Consider the following 9,100-nt stretch of genomic DNA (forward strand, 5'->3'; position numbering starts at 1 on the left):
TCTGAACCCCATATGATACTTTTGCATGCTTTGCCGTGGGTTGGTGTGGGGTATAGTGGTCCCACATGCACCTTTCACTGAAGCAGGCTTAAACTTCATACATCTGAGCTATCTACATGTGAAACGTTCAGAACAGGACCACCAAACTCATGGCTCCTAGGGGTGGGCATTTTAATCACTGTTTGCTATCCAAATATCACCATTCTCAGGTAACATTCGTTTTATATGCAGCTAGCACCAGAGCTGATCTGTACCTGATTGTGTGGTTTATTTTGTGTTTTATCTTCATGTGCTTATCTGTGGCCATTTGGCTCAATATGAGCCAATATTCTCACATATTCTCTGTGGTTATGTGTCGAATCCTCTGTCAAAAAGCTTATTTGAAATTGATAAAACAATTTACAATTTATTTCTCATTTTTATTCCAAACCACACTTGTCTTATTTCAATACCTGATTAAGTAGACAAATACTAATATGAGTTGGGATCTCTGTATATTCAGTTAAAGCACAATCCAGCACAAAATCTAACTTCCACAAGGTTCCACTGACCCCAGATGTAGTTGATCAGCCAGGACATGTTTGGTGTCCAAGTGTTGATAACTACGAGGCTAATGTAGCTATCAAACACTTGAAGTCAACAGTCAGCCAAATCTTTCTTGTAAATACACCCACAAAACATCTCTTGAACTGCATCCAGGTCTTCATTAAGGTTGCACAGACACGTCAACGTTGTTTAGGTCACATTATGACGTACTGGGAACTACAAAAATGAACAAAACTTTTTCTGTGTATCTGAACACTGCAGGCAGTCATTCTAAATGTGCTGAATTTCAAAACACTTTGCATGATGGCATATAGATGCTACAAACCTTTTTAGATAACTCTTAATCTTAATCTTTCAAATAGGGGTTACAAGACTGTTTATTTCTTCCAAAAAACTGTTGGTAACACTATTTGGAGTGGTCCTTTGTACATGATTAATAAGCTCTTAATAGATTATCAGTAATACATTAAATACATAGCAGTAGCAGTAGGGCATCATCTGAATACATTGAGGTAAATGTCTTGAAGATGTACTGTTGATACATTACTTACATTAAGTTGATGTGTTGTTAATATATTACTTCCATTATTTAAAACCTAACCTTACCCAACCTTACCAAAACCTAACCTTACCCAACCTGATCAAAACCTAACCTTACCCAACCTTACCCCAAACCTAACCTTACCCAACCGTACTGAAACCTAACCTTACCAAAACCTAACTTTACCCAACCTTACCCCAAACCTAACCTTACCCAACTGTACTGAAACCTAACCTTACCCAACCTTATCGAAACCCAACCTTACCCAACCTTACCAAAACCTAACCTTACCCAACCTTACCAAAACCTAACCTTACCCAACCTTACCCAAAACTTAACCTTATCCAACCTTATCGAAACCCAACCTTACCCAAACTTACTCAAAACCTAACCTTACCCAACCTTACCCAAAACCTAACCTTACCCAACCTTACCAAAACCTAACCTTACCAAAATCCAACCTTACCAAAACCTAACCCTAACCAACCTTACCCAAAACCCAAACTTATCCGACCTCACCAAAACCTAACCTTACCCAAACCTAACTGTATGATGTAAACTACACGCTAAAATCACCAGAGCTCTCAGAATCTCACCTCTCACAGAGAATTTAAGCTGGCTCTGATGTGTGCACTGTCTGATGGACAACAAATGATTGTTTATCATGCTAAATGCTAGTAGAAAGCAGTTACATCTGTAATCACCAATAAGCCTTTCAGAGCGAGATACAGGCTAAGCTAATGAACCAGGAAATATGAATAATATTAATAATATAATTTTAAAATATTGTTCTTGAATTGGCCCTGCGATGGACTGGCGACCTGTCCAGGGTGTATCCTGCCTTCCGCCCAATGACAGCTGGGATAGGCTCCAGCACCACACCGCGACCCAGAAGGATAAGCGGTTTAGATGGTGTATGTATGTATGTTCTTAAATTGTCCTCATGCTTTTGCTGACCAGTATTCCAAGTTTGTTTTCATTGCACATGTCATGCTAAACGGTCTGTGAATGTATGTTTTGCATATGAGTAAAGGTCTTTTCCCTATAGCGGTTCTCAAAACCTATTAAATATGGAGCTGTATTTCAGCTTGCAGTGGGATGGGTTTCATCTTGTTTAGTACTTTCACACTAATAAAGTACTTTATGTTTTGTGGTTTGCAGAAAAACTAACTTTTACCAGTGAGTTTTTTTGAAAAAACTCTTTTAGCATGATAGTGTTTCAGGCAGTCCTCCGTACCACCTTTTTAGTTGACTAGTCTTTGCAACCCCTAGTTTCTGAATTGAATATATATATATATATATATATATATATATATATATATATATATATTAAAAAAACATATAAACAAAAGAAATCACAAACATAATCTAGCAGCTGTATGCTTATGTAATGTGAAAGGGGGGTCGGAATTTGTCACAAGTTTCATCTGCGGAGGTTTAGGTACATGGTGAAGTCTTGTTAATTTTTATAGCCTGCAGTAAGTCATACTCTGTCCTAAAGCACATCAACAAGTAGGTACGACCTTAATGAAGAGCTGGATTCAGTTTGAGTGGTTTGAGAGAACTTTTGTGGATGCATTTACAGAAAAGATTTGGGTGACTATTGACTTGACTGGAGCTACATTGTTTGTTAATAATGTAGCTCCAGCACTAAACTAAAGAAGCAAAATTTGACCACCAAACATGTCTTGGCTGAGCCAAAACATCTGGAGTAAGTTTATTTCTATAACAGTTCACTTAGAAGAAGCTGATGTTGGTGACTATGACTGAAACCAAACAGCTATCAATTAGCAGTATGTTGATGACACAACTGACTTGGAAGCTCTAGGGTTCTAGTCACTGTTAGCCATGTTAGCACAGCGGGTTAAACAATTCCTTTAATCACTGCTAATCCCTAATTGTTCCTCTTCCAGGAATCTTCCCAGATCTTTTATTTAAATCTTCAGGCAGCTTATGCACCCAAGGGGATGAATAATTGCGCCTTCTACTTTAACGTCCTGATATGCTTCAGCGTTTCATTCCCGGATGGTATTTATCTCTCACAAACACCTTAGAGTCATGAACAACTACATTTGTTGCTCAGGTTCTGCTGAAGGTCGTAAAATGAGACAGATAACCTTGATGAAATGCTCCCTAGCATTAGAGCTGACATCATAATGGTGTGTTTGCCAGGCTGGGTACAAGTGGATATTTACCTTTGAAGCCCCTGCGTGCCTTTGATGTCATCTGACTTAATCACCACATGTGCAGATCAACCATGTTGTGACAACAGCCCTGAGGTCTTGCCGTGGATGACTATGCTCAAAATTAGACGACACGCTCCCTTGTAGCAAGTACCATACAGCCTGCCAGCTGCATGGAGCTTAGAAAGAGCAAAACCAAAGCAATAGCGATGATTCAGTCGCCGGTTTTACAAACAGAGACATCACACTCGGAGCAGATAAGTCCAGTAATAACAGTGACACAGCGGCCTTGTTAATAATTGATACTTGTGCAGCAGTTACAGGCCCTGCAGCAAGTGTGATGTGATTTCACTTTCATACCAATGCTATGAACTCACAAAATACCTCCACCACTTCACACTGATATCACTTTATTAAAGCGTCCACTCACTGGCCACTTTATTAGAAACAGCTACTTTATAGGGCCACTATATACACTATACGGCAAAGTATTTGGAAGGCCCTCTGATTATTGAGCTCAGGTGTTTCAGCCACACCCACTGATAACAGGTGTATAAAATCAAAAACATAGTCATGCAATCTCTATGATAAACACTGGAAGTACACTTGTAAAAACATGGCTCTTCAAGGCTTCTTTAGTAAAGAAAATGGTTCTATATAGAACCATGCAAACCTTTTGCATGATTAAAACATTCTTCAGATTGATGGAAAATGTGTGTTAAAAGGGTTCTATAAAGCACCAAAAAGGGTTCTTCTATTGTTATAGCCTTGACATCATAACAATAGAAGAATACTTTGAATGAAATTCCTGCCCTGCTAGATCTGCCCTAGACAACTGTAAATGCTATTAGCATGAAATGGAAGCACCTAAGAGCAATAACAGCTCAACCACAAAGTGGTAGACCACGCAAACTCACAGAGCAGGGCTGCCGATCCAGAGGATCCAGAGGATCCAGCACTCATGGAATATGACACAGATTGATGCTCATCAGAACAAGGATGACGGAGCTTGAAAAGATCTTTAAATGCAACGATTTGTCTCTATAAACAAAGACCAGAATTGTCCAGACTGTGTTCTCTATGGTTCTTTATGAATGTAAAAGCTGGACAAGTGTGACAGGAAAAATATAGATGCCTTTGAACTTCGGTGTTGGTAAAGACTTTTAAGAGTACCTTGGATGGCAAACAAATGAATGGATCCTCAACCAAATCAAGCCTCACCTCTCACTCGAAGCCCAGAAAACCAAACTGAAGCTCTTATTTTGGACACATTCTGAGGAGAACTAATTCTTTGGTCCATTAAAAAGTCCATTATGCTTGGAAGAGTTGAAGGTAAAAGAGGAAAAGGACGACCAGCTACAAGATGGATGAGAGACAATCAGAGGAATCCTGAACCAGCCATTGAGAAGCCTGAAGACCCAAACAAATGACACTTTATAATAATAATGATAACTCGAATTAAACCATGGAAATCAGCTGATTTTTTTTAAATCTCTCAACAGAAGAGACCAACAGCACTCCTCTGCCAGCTCATTGTAAAAAACATCACAAGAAATATAGATAGTTGACAGAAAATCATGGAAATGAGCAGAGAGGGGCTTTAAACAGTAAAGCGAAATACAACAGTATTATTAAACTGAATACAGAAAAAATACTGAAAAAAAAGTTAATAAAAAAAGTTCAAAATGTGTAGAATAGAAACCGTTGTTCTTCAGGCCTCTCCACCTGCTTCTATCATTATAGAGCAGAGAAATATTCTATACTGGCAGATCATTTGGAGTTATTTTCCTAAACACACAGCTTATGTTACCATTTATTTAATAGTAATGCAAAGGCTTTCAAATATAGTTCCAATGTCCACTTTTTTTGCTGGGTTTCACGGTAGAAATCACATAGAATTGCTCATTTTAAAAGCATCAGTATCAGTATTGACATTGGGATATTAGCCTTGGTATTGCTTGGTAGACAAAATTAAAAGATGAACTCCTTAAAATCTCAGGCTTATTACATACTAAGGCTTATTATTCAGTAACTACAGGGACTTTAGTGCAAAGTGGTAGGGCTATTGCCCTGCAATGGACGGCGACCTGTCCAGGGTGTATTCTGCCTTCCGCCCAATGACAGCTGGGATAGGCTCCAGCACCCCACCGCTACCCAGAAGGATAAGCGGTTTAGATGATGGATGGATGGATGGTTGGGCTATTCTTAGGTTATATATGTTTGTAATTAAATGATGGGCCTGCTGGTGGTCCCTGGCCATTTAATGGGTTAAAAAAAAAAGATTTAAAAGCTATATAAACAACATATCCATAAAGCATGTACTGTTTAAATTGACTGGGAACATATTTCAGATGCCCACATGCATCAGTGCAATACAAATGCAAAAAAGCACATCTAAGTGAAAAGATCTTAACCCAAAGTGGTCAGCCTGACCGACTGTCAAAGTTAATATCTCTGAAAGAATGAAACAAGAAAAGCCAGGTAAGGATTAGATCATCACACTGTGTCTTTGTGAACCACAGAGATAAAGCCTTTTTCCATGATGACTGTACTGTAAATAACTACTTAGCCACTAAAGGTTGTAAGCCAGAGCTTTCTGGACCAAATCTAAGAAACTCTGAACATCTCAAGAACAAGCTTATAGACTCAAAAAGTAATGGATTGAACTTACTTGAGGCAAATATATGCTTCATTTTCATCGTTTCTTTCTGTTTACTTACTTCAGGTAATAACTGTGTTGACTGAATATGTTTTATTCATGTAGGGATGCTGTACTCATTTAAATCAAGTAAATTCAATTTCTTTCTGACAGAAATGAGGGTCAATCAGGCCATGCGAGGAATCTTGAAATGATACCAAAGAATTAAATGCAGTGCTGGACTGAATGATCAGGAGAATTTGGGGAATTCCCGGTGGGCCAGTAATGTTTTGGGCTGGTTACTGTGGGCTAACACACAGACCCACACACAGAAGCATAAGAACACACAGACAAAGTGTGAACCAAGTCCATATGAACAGTTCAATCAAATTAGTTCAAACGGTGGTCCCAAAAAAACCCCAAAACATTTAACTATTTAACACCAAGGCATTATTAAAGAGATTATTATTTATAAGTTTATATGTTAGAGCAGGAAGTGAGACTGCATCCCTGTCCCTCATGGCCACAGGAGGAGTAGTTAGATCCCATTGTTTTGAAGGAAATGTGTCCCAAAGTCTGAAAATCAGGGTGTGAAATATTAAGAATTTTCACTGACAAAACACACATTTTCTCCAATTAAGTAAACTATTTAGTTTACTTAATATTATGATGTGCAACTGTCAAATTTAAAATAAAAGCTTTTAATGTTTTACTTTAGCACTAGCTGGCTAGCTTAGTTATCTCATTATAACAAATAAATAGGATTAGGAAATGGAGAAGGTTGAAATGCAAACTAGTTTAGAAAAAGCTAGTAACTAGTCTAGAACACAAGTTAACTTAGCTTTCTCTGCTAATTAGCTGTTTGGCGGTAAAAGTCAGTGGTGAGCCATGACTATTAGAGCTAGGCCTTTCAGTTCAGGTTGAGGGAACAACATCTCTAACATAATGCTTATTTCAGCTAGCATTCCTTTGGGATTCTAGTTGTTTGTTAGCACTAAGTCAACCGTGATCCACATTAACATTTTTGACCCTGCTAAACATGTGAAGCTTCTAAAAGACAATCCTTGTTGTCTACGTTTAAGTCTGTGACAGACATATTAGCATATATTGTACCTTCAGTGACTCTTCTGGTAAAGAGGCCTTTCCATTTCTAAGAACCCACTGATTAGGCTCGTGCTTGTTTTCACAGTCAGTGATGTATCTAGAACTTTCAGAAGGCCAAGAGTGACCTAGATTTTTTTTGGCCCCATGTGTTGAAAATTAATATGTGATTGGATGATTCCTCCAAGACTTTGTAGTTATGCTGATTGTTAATCTAATGCATTAGGCCCTCTTTTCAGCTCCTGAAGTCCTAACCAATAGTAGAACTATTTGCCTAGATACCAGAAAGAAAAACGATTTCTGATTGGACAGTTTTGCATTTCATGGAGTTAACCCTTTTGTTTACATCCAAAAACTATTAAACAAGTGTCAAACTATAATACTAGCATATCATGCCACTTGCTTAAATACAAGCATGATTCTGCTGAGCTAAAAATTACTGACAAGTATTTTTTTTACTTACTAGAAATAACAGCCTTCTCTGAAGATGAAGTAGGAAGGGGCACATTTAGGCCCATCATGTAAAGATAAAGACAGATATATTATTGTGAAAACCATTTATTTTGATTTTTTTGCATTCTATTTTTAGTAAGGAGTGCTTCATTTCTTAAATGGACGAGCCACCCCTGCAGTAGGCAATACTGCAAAGCTCAAAGATTCAGATAAAATAAAAGATGAACATGAGAGATTCAACTCTTTATCTTTGTTCACTTTATTATACAAACATTTACTCTTAGCAAGAAAGGTTTCTCAAAGTACTGAACAAGGTTCTACGACGTAACAGTAGCGAAACCCTCTTTGGTGCAATACAACAGGTGCAACAGTGGTTTTAAGATCCAATTGTGAACCTTAAATAGTTTTTTTCGGGTGAAAAGTACATATTTGTACATTTTCATAATCCAATGTTTTAAAACAGAACAATAAAATAAGCCTGGAGACGAGACGGGTTGTGTGGAGTTACAACTTAGAAGATATAATTTCAGTGGATTGTGGTACAATTATGTTTCCTGACTAAAGGTACTGAGATGTACTCTTCCAGTGACAAGAGGGGTACAGTCCCAGTGACAGTTTACTACCTTTTTTCTGAGAGTGCAGTGGTGGTGACAGGAACCAGATGTCTGAGTAGTTTGATACCTATGAAAGCTACAAGATGTATATTTCTTAATAGATTTATGGCAAAACAGTGCCCAAAGAGAACATTACACCCTCCTGGTTCCTGTAATTAACCATGTCACAAAAAAACGCTCTGAAATATCAGTGGAATTCCTCTTTGAAGGGACCTTTTATAACATGTTCTTGAGATCCATCATGGAAAATAACTGTTTAGCCACACATAGAGCCATTTAAATATGCAAATTGTTCTTCTAGTTATCATGATTCAATTACCTTGACAAAAGAACCCAAAAAGCCCTATAGATATTGCTGGAGTTCTGTATGGAGGAGGGCTTGAAATGTGACGTGCCACTCTTTCGTGAAGACCTACAGGTCCTCTTTGTACCACATGACAGAGTGTTCACCTCTCTGATCACTTTCTGGCATGCCATGAAGGGCTTTATGCCTGTAAGCTCATCATTTTGGCATTTTACCGCCACAGCGGGACCACACCACTGTGTTTGATGTTCTGTGTGTATTACCATCATATCTTCACATGGCAAAGAACCTTAAGGAGCCATCTAAGACACAAAAGTCTACGTTTAAATGAACCACAGAGGCCTACCAACAACCTTGAAAGAATTCCCCCTCACCTTTTTTTTAAAAGAAAGTGAGCACGAACGCACTCCATGTGAGGGAGATGGAAGATTGATAGCATAATGACTGTGACCGCATGGTTTAGTAATTTAAACTGGGAGTATCAGCTTAAATTGTTTCATGGCTTTCTGCAATGATACATTTAACAACAGGTCCAGGCAAGTGAGAAGATGCGAGAGGGGAGAAAAAAGCCTCTTACATTACAAGGCTTCTGGTGAAAAAGTACCTGGAAGACATGACACCATCGGTCCTGTGAAGAAGTGCATTGTAGGCAGCACAATGTCAGCTTTCATAGTGACCTCGATATAGAAGTCATGAGTATGATAGGGTATAAAGCCTGGG

This window comes from Colossoma macropomum, unplaced genomic scaffold, assembly GCF_904425465.1.
Source record: "Colossoma macropomum unplaced genomic scaffold, Colossoma_macropomum, whole genome shotgun sequence".
Taxonomy (NCBI): Eukaryota; Metazoa; Chordata; class Actinopteri; order Characiformes; family Serrasalmidae; genus Colossoma; species Colossoma macropomum.